The following is a 22,693-nucleotide window of genomic DNA, read 5'->3' as shown; positions in this document are numbered from 1 at the left end:
TTCAGGTTGACTGCCTACTATGAAAGGGAGAGAAGTTGGACATGAGATGTTCAGCCACATCCTGATGGGAAGACATCGCTGGCAATCAGATTCCAAAATTGCAGCGTTCTGTAATCAGAAATAAAATGTATTGGCAAGAATTTAAAATAGAAGACAGGTGTTACATGCCGTAGATGTTATGCATATGTGACACACACTAGCGGTCCAACACGTCTTTAATGTTAAGGTGACGTACATTCGTTTCCAAATCCATCACTAGACCATCAGCACCAACACCTATGACCCTCCGCTCCACACACATTTCCTCAGACAATTTGCACAATTTTGCTTTATTGCATAAAAAGCAAAATAAGTTGTCTGCTTTGTTTCTTGCCTTCTTGTGCCCGCACACGAGGACCGCAGCTTGAGGGCGGCTGGATGAGGCTTGACATGAATGCGCCATGTTGAACTCTTCATCTTGCCCGTGTATGTTGCTGTGCTATCTTGGATGTTTTGCTTCATGTGATCATTGCACAGATTGGTGAGGCAGAAAAGTCCTTTCTCTCCAAAAGGCGTCTTTTTACCTCACCGAATGTAAAGGTTAACTAAAGGCCCAGGAATTCATTGCATAATATCCAGATAGGTTTGTCTTTTTTTTCTTGATATTTCATGTATTAGTAGGATTTTACTAACATGCCATCCATCTCATAGCTGTATAATTGTTGTCATCAATGACATGCAAAACAGTAACAATAGTTTACATACGCAATTGAATTTAAAACAGATTTGAATATTTATCAGGCATTTCTTGGATTCTTATTTGACGTTCGCATATTTTATGTACAGGTATACTTAATGAGACTATCTCTGTTACCATAGTACCTACCAAATAATGCTCTATTTAAAGTACAATGGCGTCCAAGATGAATTTTCATTGGGAGTCTGGTGCTGCATTACTGATCTGGGATTTTTTGATAATTTGATGGGAGGGCTGACTGTTCAAAAAAGTCAGAACCTGCTAGTTGTTTTCCAGTAAGGACTTCTCCTGGGAGTCAAGAAGCTCCTTTGCATCTTGCTTCCTCATATGACGACCTGGCCTGAAGTTCAGGCTGGACTGTCCTATTAGAGCTGGGTCAAGACTAATTTGAAAACTGAGGTGGCATAGTATGCAAAATAATGATGGACTCGGATGTAGCCCCGAGTAACTACCAGTGGCTGAGATTTATTCAAGCCTTCCATCCATTACTTTCCTGTATAATTTAGTGTGTCACCTTAAGTGTGACAGGTATATCCAGCGGTGGGTCCCGAGCACACTGTGTTCGCTGGGACCAGGCTATACCTGGCTGGTGAGCACAAACTTGGGCAAAAATGGTCCTAGGTTGCTTTTGTTCTGGTTCAGAGAGGACCTGGCCTGGCATTTCAGGCTGGACTGGTCCCATTGGAGCAGGGGAAAGACTGATTTGAATATGGCTGGGCACAAACTGAGGTAGCATGGTGTGCAAGATAGCGATGGACTGGGATGTGGCCTGAGTAATTACCAGTGACTGAGATTAATTCAAGCATTCCATCCATCACTTTTTTGTATCCTCGTATGAGATGGCAGATCTAACATTTTGAATTTAGTCCCTAATACATCAACTAAGATAGAACCAGCTTAACAAAATAATGGCATCCGCCAGCTATTCCGCAGCGTTTTGAAGAACTTATTGTATCCAGGGAAGGTGGTGCTGGCCAGAAGAACTTCAGTGGGGATGATGTTATCATTTGTTAAAGCAAGATATTTCTATGTTCCACCCTTGTTGTGGTCTTGGCATAGACATTTCTTCTACAGAGGAGTGTACAACATTAATATATGAATACTCATGTTATCAATTTGGACAGTTTATTGGTTCATAAACCTTAAAAGGCCTTTTCTCTTTACCTCAATTTGTTCGTAATAGGTGAATTATAAAGCATTGACATTGTAAGTCATACAGTTTTACAGCATTACATTTTATTAAAGTGATTGGTTCCAACTAATTTATGAAAATAGGAATACTTACAGGATGTTATAATGAGATAATAATTGACTCCATTTTCCTTGTGTAAAACGTTTGTCTGCTTAAATACCACCAACCAGTTTTGGACATTTCCACCTGTATGTGGTATTTAAGCAAAATAGCAAACATCTTGTAGAAATATGGACATTTCAATGAATACCATTTCATGTAGAAAATCTACTCTAATGTCACTACTTCCTCTAAGATAGACGAGAGAAGGCAGTATAGGTCTCTTTTTAGAAAATAAATAAGTGATTAGCCACAGTGGCATCTGCATGAAAAGAATTCTGTAAAAATGACTAAAAAACTACATCTGAGTCTGAGAAACCATGTGCAACAAATGTGTTACATTACTTAAACGTAACCAGAAATGGCAATATTCTAGACACTGACCCTACAGCCAGAGAACAGCGAGCATGAGAATCAGTTTAATAATTTTGTACTATGGCCTTCACAAACACAAACAAGCTAACTAATTAATGACTAGAACAATTTGGGTCTCTCCTTGATTTTTGCTTTGCAACATGTTCAAGCAAGTAGTCCTTACCTCTCTTGTTTTCTTTCCTTCAACCTCTGCAGTTATTGAATCACTAACTCAAGGTATAGCGCCACTCTACTAACTTTCCATACCTGTCCAAGCATCTTGAACAAACGGTGATAAGGCAATTATGGGTATATATAGACTCTCAAAACTTCTTTGACAACCACAAGGCATGTTTTCAATCGGTGCCTAGTAAAGAGTGAGCGATAGCTACAATAATGGATGATCTTTACTTGATAGCAGATTACGGTGGTGTCAGAGCTCTGATCTTAGTGGTATTCCACCTCATCAACCATAAAAATGTAAACAATATACTATGGGAGTTTTACGTTAAGGTTCATGCAGTAAGCCCATGTTATTTCTAATAGAAAATAGGGCTCGGAGTGTACAAATTCCCCCTATCTCTTAGAGGAAAGAAACTTAAATATTACCTCTTTTTTAACATTTGTCTTCTCCCGTTGATGACGTTGAAATTGGGATGTAATGAATAGCACATAATGATGTGGAGGATGAGATTGGGCAACAAAGGGATATGAAAGTTAAGAGATTTGGGGCGGGGTAACTGTCTTTCTCGTTTCACTCATGAAGAGCTTGCAGTAGGCCTGGCTGCACCAAGTCTTTCTCAACATGAACTTTCTTGGAGGATTGCATTACCATAATCAAATATATTTTAAAAGTATAATCAAAAATGCAGTAGCTAGCATTCCATATGTAAGCTTTTAAACATATTTTCATAGGAAGAGACAAAGCACTTTTGGCCTTTCTGGACGGGTCTGCACTAGTGCTTGCAAAATGTAAATCAAGATCAATTTAAGCATGATAGAAGTGGAAGCGGGAATGGGAGTGAATGCACTTTCTTTCCTTTTACAATTTACTCATACAGTGGTTGTCTCTTGCAGAAACCTCTGAACCCAATGATCAGTAAATTTGGGAGAGGCATATCTCCCTTCATTCTGTGCCTTTGCTAGAAATGGATGGTTTTATTTAAGAATGGTTTATTATGTTTATCAAAAAGACCATTGTGATCAAATTTAATAGCTCTGCCCAAGTGAATTAACCTGCGGGCTATTTAATAAATTATTTATTTTATTTAACATTAAATGAACCTGCAGTGGCATGTAATCACATACAATGTTTTTTGCTGCACAATCTTTCTCCAATGAAAATTATTTCTCCCAAAATTTAGAGTCAAATTGTTATTACTGTAAGGATTTGGACCATTCTCTTTAACGGAATTAAATTCTGTGGACATTTCAATGACCAGTGCCAGTAATTCACCTTATCACTTACAATGCTCTTGAAGTAGCAAAAAACGTGATGCCTAAGAATGTATTTCATTCATGTATTATGACACCATTAATCATGCCCCATTTATATGTATTATTGAAAAACCTTTGCAACACAGTGTCCAAATAGAGAACAACTCACAAAATGCCAAGTCTACACTCAAAGTTATGCTGTTTTTAGATGTTTATCTATTGATGATTTTGTATTTGCGGAATTTTGTTGACAATGATGGACTCTCATGGGTGTATTATCTGTCTTTTATGACCGGATCGGCCGAATAAAGATCTTTAAACTGAACGGAACTGACGCCATTAATCATACCCCATTTATAAGTATTATTGAAAAACCTTTGCAACACAGTGTCCAAATAGAGAACAACTCAAAAAATGCCACACGTAACGTTTACATGTAAATAAAGCTAGCAGTATTGAGTGTCATAAATGAGGATACGTTGGTGACCCAGTGCACTGTCTGTTGCCTTAATGGGAGCTATTGGAAACGGGCTGGCTTGCGACGACTCTGGGATTCCCTCTAATTCAGACACTGGAATCAAATACTAACTAGCCATTAATATGCTTACAATGCATTTATCATAGATTGTGACACTACTGGCAATGCATTCACATCTGAAACACATCATTAAACACGTGTCTGTGCTTATTAGTGAAGTACCCGAGTGATGAGTATTACCTAGAAATACTTTTTTCTGTGTGTTACCCACTGCTTTTGTTTTCGAAATGATTCTAGATAGAGTTCGCCATTTAAAACTGCGCCTATAACTACATTTGAACGCAATCTTGTAGTTTGTCACAGGGTATGGAGAGAATTTCAATTAAACCGAGACTGCAGCACTTCGGTGCTAATGCTCGGAGTTAAAAGTTACAGATTAAAAAGAGGCGTTTTTCTTTTAATGAATGTAAACTAGCAGCCGAGCAGATGGATTTCACCAAATTGGTATAAGTTCAATCTTTTATAAGGTGAAGGGGGTTTGCAGCACGAATAGGAAAACCAGCACTTGCGAGGCCATTAGCTCTCACCTATGTAAGATGTTTTGGATTTTCTCATGTATTTTAGCCAGGTTGTACAGCAGTGTGGCTGCTGTGCAGCATGGCTAAAAGTTTTTTTTTTTTAAATACAAAAAAAGTTCTGACCTCTATCTTTTGAGGCACTTTCTCACTTGCTGTCTCAGTCATGGCTACCAATAGAGGCCGCATGTCACACTAAGTGGGCTTTCAACATGGCGTGTCTTGTTTTGGCCTACAGTGCAGTTTATGCTGGGAACTGTAGTCCAAGCTTTAGAAAGGGAAGTGAAACTACAAGTCAGAGCATGCTTGGCAATGCGGCCTGAAAAACCTGGGCGGGCTGAACGTTTTCTGCCTTAAGTAAGGCAAATGGCTGAAGTCTGAAATATCAAACCTGTGCTAGTGAAGAATGTGATTCATGTTAGTTTCTTATTGACGATGTATGTCTTTCAGGCAGCAATCTTTTCTGAAGTGGATTATTGACTTCAGAAATGTCCCTTACAACTCACTAAAGTGTATGCGTGCTAAAGTGTATGTCTGCCTGTAGGCTATGTTATATTTTGTTGTCTTAAAGTTTTAAGTCCTGCTTCTAAGGACCAGTCCGTATGAGCCAATTTTATGAAAACCCACACATCCCTCTCACAATTAATTCATTTGTCTAAAAGTTCATTAAAACATTGCCATAGGCTTTCATAAAATCATTAGTTATTGGCCAGGCACTTTTGTAGCCTACCACCTGTGGGCTCATCGATAGAGAGCAATCTAGTCCCGTAATACTTCTGGCAGTGCTTTGCAAAATATTTAATATGAAGTGTCTTTAAACATCTACAGCTATTCTTCCATGATTCTTAATGAGATGTGCCTCCTGAATCAAGTATTTATGGACCTAATGTTAATCCCGGCGCAGATCATATGTGGTCAGACATTTAAACTGCTGCTTTTAAAGTTTGCACTGGTTGCCTGCATGAAATGTATTACCATACCCTGAACTGACTTTGAAAAATATGGTAGGAATAAATGTAATTTGCCAGCAATACAAATGAGGCCCGGGAGGTAAACTTGTTATGCGAAATGCCTGAGATTACTCCATTACGTCACAACGTGTAATTGAGATTTCATTCGAGGGAAAATCCTGTTACTGAAGCATGGTGGGGAAACAGTGAATGGAAACAAACACAAGCATCTGATTGCTTTGCGCACAATTTTGCACTATTTTTAGCGCAAAATGCATCCTTCACTCCAGAATGGATGAGCATGCAGTTAGTGTTAAAAAATGTCACAAGGGGCCAGACTATCATTTCGTGCATTATATACTTTCATTACATTTTTGGCAAATTCAATATTTTCGCAAAAGTAATTATGCAAATTTTCCCCAAGCATAGTATTTACTTCTGGTTTGCTGCAAATTACTTACTTGTTGTTTAAAATTTTTCTCTGTGCTTAATAAAAATAAAGAGCTGTGAACGGTGTTGTTTTGTCATTGAATGCATTTTTTCGATGCATATGTTTGATTAGGTTTTTGAATGCATGTTTGATTAAGGAATGTTTCATACAGTACATGACTGTACTCAGGTGAAGAGTACTGTTCTGTCAAAGTAAACTCAATGGATATTTGGACGGGCACCTTGAACACACATCATATTACTTGCATTCCGTTTCTGAAGCCTAGCACATAGAACCAAATAAATGGTAATATGAATGTTCACATCTTATACACTGACCAAGATAAAGCAGAATTCCAGTTGTATTTAGATAAATATACAAAACTGATCACTTCCATCATTAAAATGACAGTCCTGCCTGAAGTCCTCTGTTTCTGGAGAGCCAGTGCTCTATCACTTGCTGCCATCCTAAATTCTCAATCACTTGGGGTGGGTGGGCTCTGAAATGGTCTTTACGAGACAGCGATGGTGGTACATTAGCTTGCTTAAAAGGCCTTGAGAAATGGAGATCTTTGTGCACGGCTACATATGAATGGTACTGACCAGGTTAAGTCATTGGGGACCTTTTTATTGAAGTTTTGACTTGGCTTCAGCTGTTTAATGCCCCAAACTCTCCCGGTATATGTCACTCTGGGATCATTCCAATTTACCCGTGCGTGACCTTTAGGGGTTATAGGAGCGTAGACTTGCAGAATTCAGCCTTGCAATCTTTACGTTGGAAAGCTACAAGCAGAATATTGTTGGTGTCCATACATATTTGTAAACGCATGATTTTCTAGGGTGGACTCTCTCGTGGTGTGGGTCTGGAAACGGATCCTGCCTGCACCGGAATTCATTACATGTGATAGAAAAGTGATTACAATTAAAAATGTATATTTGATGTACAGAACCCAGAGGAAAGATGTGATAAAATATTCGGCAAACAGAGGGACAGAACAGCTGGGGGAGATTATGACAGAGGCTGGCTGACTTTAACAGAAGCACAAAATGGAATTACTGTGTGAATACCGCTAATTTGAAAACATTCTAAAACCATTAACGATTTGTGCTACAAACCCAAAAAATGAAATGCTCGGGATGTCGGCAGGATTCTTTCTGCTTTCAGTGTAGCCGGGGGTGGGGGTGGGGGTGGGTTTGGCTGATAATGTCCATATGTTTGCCCAGTGCTCGGCACTGGTGGAATTTCGGCATGATGTATATTGATAGCGTTCAACGTATTTACAGGCATTCAAATTACTCCGTCAATTACATGAATTCTGATGGGGAAGTAAAAGGATATGGGAGCTGAACATGAAGGTGTTCTTTTTACGGCAATCATTGCAAGACTGAATTACTAAGTGCTTATTGGCCGAGGAAACCGCATAGGCCCCATATTGGTTGAATAGCTTCATGACATTGTGTAGCATAGTGCTATCGATATTGGCGAGTGGGGATAATAGGCGAAGGCTCAATCGAATTTAGAAACCAGTTGAAGTGAATGGCAAAATTGTCGCAATGTGATTTTTGCAATTTATTTCTGTTTTTGTGAAATGCTGATGCCTTAATGATTTAAGGATTGTTTTGGCTTGTTCTGCTTTATTTTATAAAAAATAAAAAAAACGATGATTTTCCGCAGTTGCATTCAGAATGTAAAGGTTCTGATTTGAAATTGATCCCTTAAAAGGTACATCCTATTTCCTTAACCATGTACGTAAATATTTAGGCCATCAGTAAGAGATTTGTAGCATTCCTCAAGCGATCTTACCATTTTCAGATTGAAATCTCAATATCATTGGGTGCAGTAATTTCTGGTATGGTATTCTCACACTATTCTGAGATTTCCACACACGTTTTTCTGATTTGCAGGATGTTTTTCATTCACACATTTCCCAAGAGTTATCCTGGTGAAATCCACATAGGAAACAATATGAGTATATTGTGCCCCCATTTCTTGTAGTCCGGAATCAGTCTGTAAATCTTTTTACCAGCCAAGTCAGGATTACTTCCGAGGTTGAAATTAAGCTCGGAGTGGTTAATTTCTTGAACCGTAAACCTGTTGGTGACAAGGATCACAGTATAGTTATTTTTTAATCTCTATTTGTGTAGGGGCTTTACAAAGCCCTGCTGTGGTCCCACCTCATAGCGCTTTTAGGTGGTAGTGAGTGAGTTATTCAAGAGTAAGAGAAACAATGGTACACAAAGAAACAGTTGAAAACAGTTACCGTCCTGTGCTGATAAGGTGACGTTTTAGGAGTTGTGGGGACTCACACTAGATCCAATGATGCCTGCAATTGTGGGGATCGACAACTTTCGAGGTCTATAGCCCAAATGATGGAGTAGGGGCAAGAAGTCAAAGTGACATCAAGTCTCAATGATGTATGACAAAGGGAAGAAGGCATGCACCTCTTTGTTACTTCCCTGAAAAATGTAAGTGGGCCTCCCTGGAATCCAGTATGGGATTTGAAATAGCATAAAACCTTGCATACTAAAGTACCTTGTCCTAAATCATCTGTATCTGCGTCTTTCTGTCACCGCCTGCCATTCCAAGCTGTACTGTCGCACATTTCCTCTTTTTCTCTGCATTATCCCATTCTGTAATTCATCTTCTAGTGCTTATCCTCACTTCTCCTGTTGGACTTGGCCCTTTTTGCAGGGTCATCCTTAAACTGTTTGCCTTTCTCCTAGCCTTTTTTCTGACATGAGGTTGGTGGTTTTAGGACTCTGGGCACTTTAGCACTGCTGTCCAGTGTAAAGTGTGTGTGCTCTCTGTGTTAAATATGGTAAGATTGGTCTACACCTGTTTGGCCTATTTAATGTACCTGTCAATCCCTTGTAAAGTGGTATCTCATATACCCAGGGCTGGTAAATTAAATGCTACTGGTGGGCTTGCAGCGCTGATTGCGCCACCCACCAAAGTAGCTTTTCAAACCTATCTCAGGCCTCTGCCATTGCAGGGCCTGTGCGCGCAGTGTTCCTGTCGCTGTGACGTGGCACCTAAAGTGTGTGCCATGTCCATGACCCCCCTTTTACTAAATGTCATTCACCCCTAAGGTAGGCCCTAGCGAGCCCTATGGGCAGGGTGCATTGTAGGTAAAAGATAGGACATGTACCTTAAGTGTGTGACATGTCCTGGTAGTGACAAACAGCCATTTTGGTTTCTCTCTACTGTGGGGCTGCCCTCCCATAGGAATGCATTGGGGATTCCCTAATAAGTGTTTCAGTGGTAATTCCTGTTATGAGAGGAGCAGCGTGGTCAAGTTTGGTATATTTGGAAAAGTGATAATAAATGCTGTGCAATGGTGTGTGCATTTTTATTATAACTATTTTAGAAATGCCACTTTTAGAAGTTTCAACGGATTCAATTAGGAAGGAAGATACAAGTGTATGTACACATCATTACAAGGCAGAAGCAAAAAGGGGAGACTCCCAATATTATTTAAAAAGTGCTCATGGCATCATATATTTAAATTTAAAGTTTATACAGAACAGTTATAGCAGCACTGTGGGCATAAATTACGAAGGCAACCCAAGGGAACTTTGTGCACGTTGTGCTCGTGATGAAATGTGTGGCGGCGCAAGTGACAAGTGGAAAAACACAGCGAAAGACGCAAGGTGACGAAAAATATATATCTACAAGAATCAATGGTTCAATAGAATTCGTTCTCATCAATGATTGGAAGGTATATAACTTTATATGAACCAAGGTTGTGTATGCGCCTGTTGCACTGTATTGTTGGTCAACGGTGTTTCGATCCTATTTAGTCAGGATCATCTTCAGGACTGGGTTGCCAGATTTGTTGGGGTGCTGTATAAAAAGGAAAGGGAAAGTTGAGGGAGTGAACGGGGAGGGGTAAGTAGCGCAGGTGCAAGGAGGGGAGTGAAGCGGGAGGAGCGTAGCCTACCTGTACAATGACAAGGAGATGCTGGCCAGTAAGTCCACTGGTACGTCAAGGATCAATGTGGATGGTGGTAGCGTGCAAAGGTATAGCCGGGGTGAGTGGTGGCTGCGTGCAATCCTGGGGTGAGGGGAGGATGGTCAGGAAGAGTGCGAGGGGAATGACTCGGAGAGAGGGGGTAAGACAGCAGACATGACTCACACGAAAAGGAAGAAGGTTCGTCAGTGTGCGGAGGTATCACACGTCCGGGGCAACGTTGGGTGGCATCTGCTAGTGGAATCAATGCTCCTGGAGAAGAAGAGGGGGAGGGGGTTAGGGGAAGAGTTCCGGGAGGAGGGGTGGCGAAGTGTGACAGAAAACGCGCTGGAAAGAGGTGGACTCAGGTAGTATGCGCCGTGGTGGCGGAGAGGAAGGAGGGCGGCAGGGTCGGAGTCCCGATCCACTGCGCACGTCGTGGTGAGGGAACTTGAGGGGGGGAAAAACCGAATTAAGGCTGGCGGAGGCCTCGAGGGAAGGCAAGAAGCGTGGCGTCTGGCTCCGAGTCGCTAATTGCTCACCTGGGTCATGAAGGCTGTAGTTGGCAGGGTCGGGTCCCCGATCCGCTGCACGGGTCCCAGGGAGGGTTCCTGGGGGTGGGGAGGCATACATTAGAGATATGGGGCTCGGGCGTGGTGACGCGATGGCCAGACTAGACCGCACACGACCGTGGCAGCCAGGACTAATTCATAACGTCTCCACGGCCTCTGGATTCATTCCGTGGACCGAACTCCACTCCCACCTTCTAGGTAAGCTCTCACCTGCCTTGGTTTTGGCGCCCTTTGATCATGACGGCCATCACGTCACCACGCCCGAGGCAGAGTTGTGCCGGACAGCGGGAGACTACCCCGCCTCCGTGCACTCCAGGAAGTGAGGAGACGGCCTGGTGCAGGTGGACCCAACGAGGCACGTTGCCTGTGCCTTCCCCCTGCCGATTGCATTACAGATCCATGCAGGCTCTATGTCCAAGTCCTCATCCCAGGAAGGGGGACCGGGCGAAGGGTGAGGACCGGCGCAAGAGGAGTGGAGTCCGCAAGGGAGCTCCGGTGAGTTGGGGCTCTTTATTGCATTTTTGGATGCAAATCGAGGGCACCGGCAGGAGTGATTGTGAGTAACCGAGCCCCAGAGGGGGGCTTCAACGGGTTCCGTTATGCCAGTGTTGTTGGGACCGATCGAGGGTTCCATAGGGCACCATAGTGCCAAGGCATTTCCCTAAGCTGCCCCACTTGACAGTGGGCAGCTGCAATGTTGTGGGCATTCCTGCATTAGAGTCCCTGAGAGGGAGAGATGAGAGAGTACCTTCAGTGGCTGGTCACAACTGCGCCACCGTTGGGCCAGATCCTTTTCAGAAGTCCCGGAGTGAGACTTGGGGGCATTTTTCTTTTGTAAACAAAGGGCACAGTGAGTGTCAGTGGCCACAGTGATCTGCACAGCTGCACCGCAATTGGCAGCATCTGCACCGTTTAGGCCAGTCCATTGCTAAGAGGCACAGTGGTGCCAGCGCAATTGCGCACCGGTAATTCTGCTGCATTGGCAGCCCAGCCCTGACATTCTGGACAGAGGGCACTGGAGTCCCAGCGAAAGGCCAGTTGGCCAGGGGGTCAGTTCTATGCACTAATGTGGTGCCTATGACATAATGTGTTTATGTTTAGGATGTTTATGCATAATGTGTTTATGCTGGTGAGGCCTAGTGCGTAATGTGTTTATGCTAATAAGGTTTGGGCCAATGTGATTTATGCCTAATGTGATAATGCTGAAGTCCTTATTGTACCAGTAGTTACTGGTTGTGTTTTATGTTTATTACCTACTTTCTGATGGTTCTGACTGTGGCCCGATTGGCCTGGTCCTGTATATAATCCCCTGTGAAATATTGTCCATGCCAGTTGGCGCAGTGTAAATGTGTGATTATGTTTCTAATGTGTTTATGATAATAAAAAGGCAAATTTTTATATAACCTTGTGTGGAGTTCCTTTTGTGGTGTGCCTAGTGTGTTGCTGCTGTGTGTGTGTGTTGCGCAAACACTTTAAACATTGCCTCTGGGATAAGCCTGACTGCTCATGCCAAGCTACCAAGTGGCAGGGGTTATCTTTAGCGAGTAACTCCCTTGCCCTGACTAGAGTGGTGGTTTCTGCCTGGCTTAGGCGCAAGCCTTAGCCAACCAGAAATCCAATTTCTAACATCTCCCATCTCCTCTGCATTGTATCTTTTCTGCCTACTGCCCAGAGCGCCATGACATTTTAACTAGGATTACGGTATACAGATCATGATACATACACACAAACCTATGTACATCAAGGAATAAAAGAGGGTGAGGTAGAAGCTAGGGGACGGTTCACTCAGCTTTCTTAGGCAAATCGTTATTAATCAAAAAGAGTGAACTGCACTGGTGAGTGGAGTGTGGGGGCTCTGAGTATCGACCCAAAACCCTCAACCAGTAATTGCCAAGGTGGTACTAAGGGCAATTAGCACAACCATACAACATCACCACCTTACTTTTTATTCTTACCCCTATACTTTTTATCTTAATTAAACTTTACATTTTAGGGTATATGAGGTAATTTTATACACTTTATGCACAGATCCCACCAGGACCCTCCCACAGATTGAGGCGGCACTCCCCTGGGGAAGCGAGTACCCAGGTGCGAAATCCAATGATGATGCCACCCAATAAAAAATCCATAGTGGTGATCACGTACACCACCTTTGCAATTACTGGTTGAGGGTTTCGGATCGCTACTCGGAGCACCAACACTCCTTTCACCAGTGCAGTTCACTCTCTCTTTGATCAATAACCATATATTCACTTATGCCACTGATGCATACATTTTCTTTTCAATCTGTGACCCTCCGAAACAAATAAACATCATTGTCTAATTCAAAACCGATAGTGGAACCAAAATTGGCTAGCATTGAAAATCACTTAACAGTGCTAAGACTAATTGTCTCATTGCATCAAGTTAACCAATAAAAAAAGCCTAGAGGAAGCGTTGACACGCATGACAATGGGTGACTCAAATGGAGTGTGGAATAAAAAGGTAATTACTAGGAATTCATTTGAATTCAGCTCTGAAAATGGGAGAGCTTACACACCATTTGACAAAAACATGTAGACTTTAGCTAAATTGCTCCCTCCTTAGAGGAAAAAGTTGTGTTTAATATTGCCGTAGCAGTTGAGGTGAAGATGTCGACTGTGCTCAAGACATAAGTGTTTCAATTCCGTAATAAGTCTTTTTCATAGTTCTTTTAGAGAAATGGTCTCGTATGTTGTGACCTATGGTATTTTCGAAAACTTTTGAGTTGATTGTAAACTCCTATTCTCTCAAACACCTGATGGCTAATAAGGACCAAATGGATCATTTATGTCATAAAAAATATCTATTTAAGCTTGTTGTCCAGGATCCCCTCGTTCTGGAGGTGAGGTGCTCCCTCATAGTAGCCAAGGTTTCACAGATTGCTATGTGTGACATTTTGATCATTTCAGTGTAAATATAAGTGACATTTTAATGACTATGAGTGACACTTTCTCGCAAGCAAAATCAAGCAATGAAGACAAGGGAAACATAAATATCAAATTACACCCCTTTAAGCAACGAGAAATTCTAAGAAGATCTTAAAACTGCTGAAAAGCACCAGAAATGGAAGAGCACTAACCTAGTGCCCTTGTAACCGGATCGTACCGTTAAACAAATGTGTAACCATGATATTACACATTAAACAAGTCTTTCAGAGTCAGTCCTTCATTAAAGTTCAGTGCACATATGCAGACACGCGCAGTTAAATACGAAAGATAATACTTACTGGATGTAAGCACTGGGCATTGTGCAAACCTCCGAGTCAGTGGCTGAGGCACACATAGGCCACAGCCAGACTTTATATTTAAAAAAGACTAGTTTAGCAGACTAATAATAATCATTAGGTTGAGCAGTCTGCATGCCGCTACCTGCCCAGCCCCGCATTGCCACCAGATCACACCAGCCAGCGCAGCCTGTCCTAGAGGTAGAGCCTCTGCTGACATAGTGACGCTCCGGCTCGGCGTTGAAGTTAAGTTGGACAGCAGGTCGGACCCGACAGGCTGGCACCACAGCGTTGGCTTACACCCTAATGAAGGAGAGGAGGGTCTCACATACAACCATGGCTGCAGAGACACAGCGATGTATCTGAACGCATCTCTCATCAACATTGTCTCCGGCTTAGGAGGGGGGATTGTAGTTATAGACAAACTATTGTTCATCTTTAGTCATAAAGTAAGTCTAGTGCACGTTATTGTGTAATAATAAAAGCCGCACTGTCTGCACTGCAGACACGTGGCTGGTGCTGGCTTTGAAAACACAGAGATGTACACTTGGAATGAACATGCATTATAAACTTAAGTTTGTCTTTCTAGAAAAGTCACCTTCCTCTGACTGCCTCCTGTATTGCTCACATGATGCGTTAGAATTAAAAATAGTCTCCGAATACATTTTGCAGTCAAAGATGCATGTCCTGCCCTGGAGAGGTCGTCTCAGTGTGTAGTATGTGTTGCTGTATATTCGTGTCTTGGCACTGCACACCACTTTGGTGGCATTACTAGAGTTTGTGTTAGGCCAGCAAACACTAAATGTTTAATTACATGCCAACGATTCTGTAAAACAGAGAAAGGTGTGTGTGCCTGTGTTGTCTGTACGAGGCTGATCTGCATGTCTGTGTGTGCAGGTATCTTTATATGTTGTGTATGCGTGCAGCGATTGCAAGCACATTTTTATTAGGACTGCCAGCTTTGGAATGATACCTCAGGGGCTAGGCTGGGCACTTACTTTTGCAGTGTCAAGGGGCGGCGAGAGCTTGCCTGGTGGTGGCCAGCCACCACAACCTGACTCGGTACAATGCGCGCTGCAGCTCTGGACACCGGGCATGATTGAGGCTCACTTAGTTAGCTAGCCAGCTGCACAGTCAGGCAGATGTGTTCTGGGCAGTTGCGAACCACTCCGGCAGCCACCTGTCCGTTGTTCAGTAAGCAGCCAGTTGGATCAGGTTGGCTTCGCGGGATCATTCACTACCGAGCGCAGTGAGCTGCAATACATTGCAGCTAGCTGAGCAGGCAAAAATTTATTTCGGATTCAACTGCCTCCCGCTCACGCCCGGGGCAGCAGGACCCACCCACCTATTACTGTGAGTCTAACAAACTCATGCTTGACCTCACTGGCTGACTACACTGTCTTTGTAGTAGCCATTGGGCACTGACTAATGGCTCCTGATATCAGTGAAATGTATCAGAATGCCACCCAGTGATTGAATCCTAATCATGACATGTCAGTTACAATGTTGCAGTAGCGGCTAGAGCTCAGCCAGCCCCCAAGCGTGCCCGGTGCAGCGCACAGTCCGTACTGCCCCTCCCGCTTTCAGTCACTATAGTGTAGCTGCCAGCTCTCCGGGCCGCTTAGGAGGCGCTATATGCGTTACATTGCATTTCAGTGCGGTGATGCAGACCACCACACTGAAATGCGTTAGTCTAACGCCTGATGCGTGGTACTCGGCAGGGCTTTTCCTTACCTATAGATCTTTCCTCCATACTGTGACACATGCAATATAAACCGCTTCTGAGACCCATTCCAAATACTACCAATGAGAGCATATTTATTCCTCCGAGGGAAATAAACTACTGAAATAATTTAAGCCATCTTGGACTTTTTCAAAGTCTACAATAAATCGAGGGTATGTACTTAATTTCTAAATTCCTGGGCCTCAAGTTTAAAACCCCAAAAGATCCTGCCATCTGCATAGTCCGAGCACCCTCTAGATTACATAGTAGTGTCTTAGAAAGATAGATATATTGTGCACCTGTACCCCTGTAATACGTCTGAAGCCAGGTGAAGGCTTGCAACGGGTGTCTGATTGTTCACCAATAATCGTTTTACCTGTCCTGTCCAATCACATTGTTTTGTATTAAGAGGATGGTAAGCTTTTACAGAAATATTTCTAAGCTCAGCATGACAACATTCGATTTTACATGACTCGAGGCAGATGCTGGAATTGGAGGAGTATCTTCTACTGGATGGGTTTGCATTCAAGGAATAATTGCACTCTTACCCCTGAAAGTTGGTCTTTACCACTAACATTAATCCTTCTTGGTGTTTGCCCGCTGAAAATCGAGCTATGTGTGGTTTGCAGGGTTAGACAGTCTTCCAAATAAAAAAAACTTAACCTGGAAAAAAAACATTTGATTTTAAACCTGGTTCTTCTTTTCTGTGTCCCAAGAACACTCCCATATTTAATCTAAGAAGCCAATCTGCGTCTGTCCATTATTCTTCCTAGTTGGGGGGAAGATTTCTTTGTTCTGTCATCTTTGAAATATCATACCTCATGACATGGTGACTTGATAGAAATATAAACCCTCATCTAAAGATAATTTGTCATGCGATCCATCAACTTTTTTTTATCCTGGGGAAGGAGGATAAGTGAACGATGTGGAAAATAACTTTAAGTCGTCCTCAAGGGTGTCACCAGAAACAAAATCTAGGATTGCCTCATAGGAACCCACTGAGAATTAAGGGACAGAGAAAGACGATCTAAAATGAACACCTGTAATCTGCAGGAAGGGAGGAATACTGGTGTAGGAATGAATACCTGCGAAATGGATGAGGGTGGTGCCACAGAAGGCATTATGGCCTGGTACAGGAATCAAAGAGAGGTAAAATGAAACTCTCCTGATTTACAAGCATTAGGCTAGAGAGTGAGATCCGGACGGGGTAGCACTGAACACGTGAGAGCACAGACACTGTACAGCCATGTGTTTGGAAGCTTACCTCTTACTTTTTGTTATGTTTGTATAAAATGTAGCTAATTTGTTATGTTGCAGCAAAACTCCTCCTTCACAACTGATCCTGAAACTTGTATGGTTGCAAACGTCAGGAATTTTGAAAAGCCCACGTGCGCACGTTTCCTTCCAGATGCCGGAGCTTCCATGCCCTCAACATTAACAATATCCAGCTATCTAGTACAGTTTTTCCAGGTTGGATCAGGAGCTACCCTTCTCTTTTCTGGCTCATTCTTTGTGAGATTTCGAGTGCCCTTTGTCATTTGAAAAAGTAAATAATTATATATTTCTTTTACTTCAAGGCTCCTGTACATAACACGTTCTACTTCTCAGAAATTGATTTTGAATCCCTTTACCTTCATTGTGTTTCTGTCTATATGGCCTGGTACCGCCTAAGTCACCCTTTTCTACGATGCACCCCAAGTATCTCTTGGCTGGATGGGGGGGCTCCCTCCCTCCCAAATTGCAATTATTACAAACTACACCGTTTTTTGATTAAGGGGAGTGATCCCCTGTCCGTATTTATCACAAACAAAACATTAATTATTAATTTACAATTTTTTCTTTACGCAGAAAGTCCAAATACATTGATAGATACATGATGTCACTTGGATAACCTTAACATGTTCTAATACAAATCAGTTCCTAACGTACTAACAATGTATATACTTTACTTTCTGCATGTCCCCTCTAGAGTCTACGGCAAGGTCAATGACGGGCAGCCCCAGAGCTTGTTAAACGGTACTACTCCACTGGAGGAGGCTAACATAGGGGGTACAGCTTATCGGACGGATACTTTCCCCCAGGCCCCCCCTACGCCCTGAGCCTTAAACTACATAACAAGGGCGGCAGTTCTACATACTCGCGCCCTAATGCGCATGCGCATGTGAGGGTGGCCACAGGCCTACTGGAAAGAGTGACTCTCCTGGCCCCGGCACCGCAACAGCCTACAGACCGGCTGTCACTGCCCCTGCAGTTACCCGATGCTGGCCCCTTAGGGCCGAATACTGGGCTTACCAATCTTGACCTTACCGCCTGACCAGGGACACACTACTAAAATACAACAATTCTTTCCAACTCACCTAGTAGACCGTTATGCCATGCTACATTAACAGGTTTTTCAAGACACTATGTACACAATACATGTCATTGCACTGAAATCTACATTACACAGATTGTCAAAATTCAGCTGTAAAGTAAATACCTCATAAATACTTAACATTATTTTACATCACACACTATATAACCTCGTTTCAAAACACAAAACACACTAAATGCCTGTTCCAAACTGCCTGCCCTAGGGGATGGTGGGTGGGAAAACAAATTTACGGGGCCCGCTGGTGGCCCGGGTACCGACTGGGTGCAGCGGGAGGAAACAAGTGACTGCTCTAAACCGGCCTGCCCCCCGTTTGGCAAATGCATGAACCGGAAGCACTAGAAGTGCTTCCGGTTCACGCCTCGCCGATGCCTGATTGGATGCAGGTAGGGGGCGGGTAGGGCCACGTCATCCAGTGGCGCGCGACCCCCCCTACTTTGTGGGGGACTGGCGGGACCGCCATTGTGGCGGCTCCCGCTAGCCAGCGCTTGCCTGGTCCATATGGCCTGGTACCGCCTAAGTCCCCCTTTTCTACGATGCACCCCAAGTATCTCTTGGCTTGATTGGTGGGGCTCCCTCCCTCCCAAATTGCAATTATTACAAACTACACAGTTTTTGGATTAAGGGGAGTAACCCCCTGGCCGTATTTATTACAAACAAAACATTAATCATTAATTTACAATTTTTTCTTTTACGCAGAAAGTCCAAATACATTGATAGATACATGATGTCACTTGGATAACCTTAACATGTTCTAATACAAATCAGTTCCTAACGTACTAACAATGTATATACTTTACTTTCTGCATGTCCCCTCTAGAGCCTACGGCAAGGTCAATGACGGGCAGCCCCAGAGCTTGTTAAACGGTACTATTCCACTGGAGGAGGCTAACATAGGGGGTACAGCTTATCGGACGGATACTTTCCCCCGGGCCCCCCCTACGCCCTGAGCCTTAAACTCCATAACGAGGGCGGCAGTTCTACATACTTGCGCCCTAATGCGCATGCCCGTGTGAGGGTGGCCACAGGCCTACTGGAAAGAGTGACTCTCCTGGCCCCCGCACCGCAACAGCCTACAGACCGGCTGTCACTGCCCCTGGAGTTACCCAATGCTGGCCCCTAAGGGCCGAATACTGGGCTTACCAATCATGACCTTACCGCCACAGGCCTGCATAGTTGCCCGACTATCTGGCCTCCCCCTGAGCTCACTCGGAGGTCATGCCCTGAGACCCGTGGACTTCAGCCATGCAAAGATGTCTTCCAAAAATGCCCCGTTCCTTTTTTGTGATAGATGAACCCCGTCTTGCAGAAAAAACTGATCGCCCCGAATATACCCATGTCCTATGGATTTTAATTTTGGTGTCTTAACAGTTTATCAAACTTATTGTTGACCCGCTTCACCGTGCGATTAAACGCCCGCACTGATTCACCCCCCCTCCATTGGAACCTTGGGATCATGTGGGACCAGACGATGACAGCGTCGGGGCACTTCCTTGCTAACCACCCCACCTCGCTAAGCAGTTCCTCGACTAACAGTCTGCGACCTAGGCGAGCCAATTCATTATCCCCAAAGTGCAGGATCCAGATTGCTGGTGGTCCCTTACTTTGTTTCAAAGCGCGGTTCACCAGGTCCCTGAATTGCCCCACGCACAATCCACCCTGCCCGTGGAATACAATCTTTGCTCCTAACTTATGTGCCCTGGCCGCGTGGGCCTTTGAAAAGTAATTTTGCAAACGACGTACATAGGAGTGGCCAATGAGCCATACTTCCCACTGTTGCGGGGCCAAGTGTGAATGTGGGCCATAACCTGAGCTGTCCATTCCTGTACCGTTGACTGCCGTTTTTCTGTGTAGTACGGTGATTCCTTCCTATCCCGAGTGTGGACAGATGCAGATTTCTCCCCTGAGTCACAGGATGAAGAAACTGTAAGCGAACACAGAAATTGAACAATGGTCAGTGCACCGCTGTTTTTTACTGGTTAACACATCCACACAACATAACGCTTTACGTAACCGTGCATTTTTTGGGCGAGCTTCCTCCTGAGTAACAGAAAGAAACAACACGCAGTTAACCCGAAAGGGGGCTCTCATGCTGAAGCGGCTATGCTAGAGCATGTGCAGCCATACGTAGCGCTTATAGCAGCTCGAGGACCACCTGCCTATCCTTTGGACTTGTTCCCCTCTAAGACCCATGGCCACTGCCTGCGTAGCTGCTCCAATCCTAAAGGAGTGAGTCCCAAAACGAGCTGCATCCAAACCAGCGTCTTGCATAGCCAATGCCATGACTCTCTTGAATTGAAAAATAGTGAGGGGTGACCTGTCCTGTTGTATGAGTGGCCCTGTAGCAGCATACGTCCACTGTGCTAGGAAAGCCTCCATGCTGGCAATGGGGCAGCATGTATTACCCCTAGCCCTGTGAAGCACTATGCTCTCGCCTCTTCCTCCCTGATCCATCTTAGACTTGGGCAAGGTGATCCATAGGGAGTCCCCGGTTAATTTAACATGCTCTACCTGAAGGCCCCCCTGCCAGTCCTTTTTGTTTCGTGGTATGAGCTCCCCCACCCGGAAGGAGCCATAAAATGCCAGACAGAATGCCGCTTGAAACAGCGTAACCTCACCCGGTGATGTACACACCCGGTGTAAGGCGGTCAACAACTTAGCTAGTGTGTCCAGACCTATTGGCCTCCGCCCATCAGGCTGCGCCCCCTACAGGCATTGCCAACCCTTTAACGCCTGGCGCACTACGAAATTCTGTGTTGGATCATCTTTCCCTCTAGCTTTTGCAAAAAAGGATATGGCCGTGATGTGCCGCCTAACCCCCGCTACTGTGCGTCCCTCACCCCTTAAAAAACCTAGATAGGTGACCACCGCACCCGGGTCGTTCCATTTTTTTCTCCCAACTGTCCCCCAAGAACTGACAAAAAGACCAGAACGCCCCTTCATACACTCTCCAGGTCCTTGGCGCTAGGCTAGCTGCCAAGAGGTCCGGTAAGTGGGGGCACCAAGCTGCCAAAGTAGTTCTGGGAAAGGCGTTGGGTGTAGTGCTGCCTCTGGGAGGTGGAACCTGAACGCCTGCATTTTAAAACGAGACAATGCGTCAGCAGCATGATTCAATACACCAGGCACGTGTTTGGCTCTAAAAAGTAGGTTCAATCTCATACACTGTAATACAATCTCTTTCAACAGTCGCAGGATCATGCTGTATTTAGCTGCTTGGTTATTTATGCATTCAACCACTGCCATATTGTCCGACCAAAATATCACACTGCTACCAGTATGGGGAAGAGCTCAAGGAAGCTAATGTTACTTGTGAGTCCTGAGTCCCTCTACCACCCTGGCCATCGCTGTGCAACCCAAGCAGACCCCAGAATGGCACTGAGCCCCTCACTGCCTGCCGCGTCTGTCATCAGTCCCAACTCGGGGCTGGATCTAAGTGGGCTAGGCCACACCACTCTACCATTGAAATTGCGCAGAAATGCCTTCCAAATGAGCATGTCCTGCTTGACCTCGCTGGATAGCCTAGTGTGATGATGCTTCTCTCTGAGGCCGGACATAGCCTGTGCAATGGTGCGGGAAAATGGGCGTGCCATGGGGATTATGCGGAGTGCAAAATTCAATTGACCCACTACTCGTTGTAACTGATACAGAGTCACCTTCTCCTTCGTTAAACACTGCTGTAAAGCTGCCCTGAAATCCTTCACCTTTTTCTCTGGCAGCCTGGACACCCCTTGGGCAGAATCCAACTCAATCCCCAGGAATTCTATCTTTGTGCTAGGGCCCACTGTCTTGCCGGGCGCCAACGGCACCCCGAACTCCTGCATGAGGGTGCAGAACTTTGTTAAGGCTGCCCCGCACTCCCCAGAATTTGGTGTCCCTAGGAAGAGAAAGTCATCAAGGTAATGTAACACCCATGAATGGCCCGTGCCCTGCCTGAAAACCCACTCCAAAAAGGAGCTAAATTTCTCAAAATAGGCACAAGATATTGAACAACCCATTGGCATGCATTTGTCCACATAGTACTATCCCAGGAATTGGAAACCTAACAGGTGAAAATCCAAAGGGTGCACAGTCAACAGGCGGAAGGCGGACTCAATGTCACATTTTGCCAACAATGCCCCCTTCCCTAACTGCTTCAGCATGTCCACAGCCTGGTCAAAAGATGCATATCTCACGCTACATATTGTGTCAGAAATTGCTTCATTCACAGATTCCCCCTTTGTCGCTGATAGATTGTGTATTTGGCGGAATTCACCCTGCACTTTCTTGGGCACTACTCCTAGCGGTGCGCATACAACATTCTGCATTGGGATGCTATCAAAAGGGCCTGCCATCCTGCCCAGTCTGACTTCTGCTGTGATATCACCATTGTCCCTAACTGATAGTTGGTTCCTGCAGTATGTCATCCCCTTGTAACCCTGCGCCGGGATCCTAAAACCAGTCAAAAACCCCTCCCTGATAACTCGCACCGCTTCTGGGCAGTTGTAAATGTTTAACCAAGGAATCATGGCGCTGCTGTTTATAGGGCACCTGGTCATTTCAAGTGACATTCCTTCAATCCTGCTTTCTGGCTCCTTTGTCCCTGG

General features: G+C 44.3%; 1 protein-coding gene across 2 annotated transcripts in view; it reads left to right on the top strand.

The window, feature by feature from the left end:
• The window catches only part of RIMS2 (regulating synaptic membrane exocytosis 2), a 1,922,267-nt gene that overhangs the window by 183,698 nt on the left and 1,715,876 nt on the right, over positions 1-22,693 (top strand). The window lies entirely within an intron of this gene.

The sequence above is a fragment of the Triturus cristatus genome, chromosome 5_1 (assembly GCF_964204655.1).
Source record: "Triturus cristatus chromosome 5_1, aTriCri1.1, whole genome shotgun sequence".
NCBI lineage: Eukaryota > Metazoa > Chordata > Amphibia > Caudata > Salamandridae > Triturus > Triturus cristatus.
Note: the sequence above shows the minus strand (reverse complement) of the source record. Positions and strands in the feature narration are given on the sequence as shown.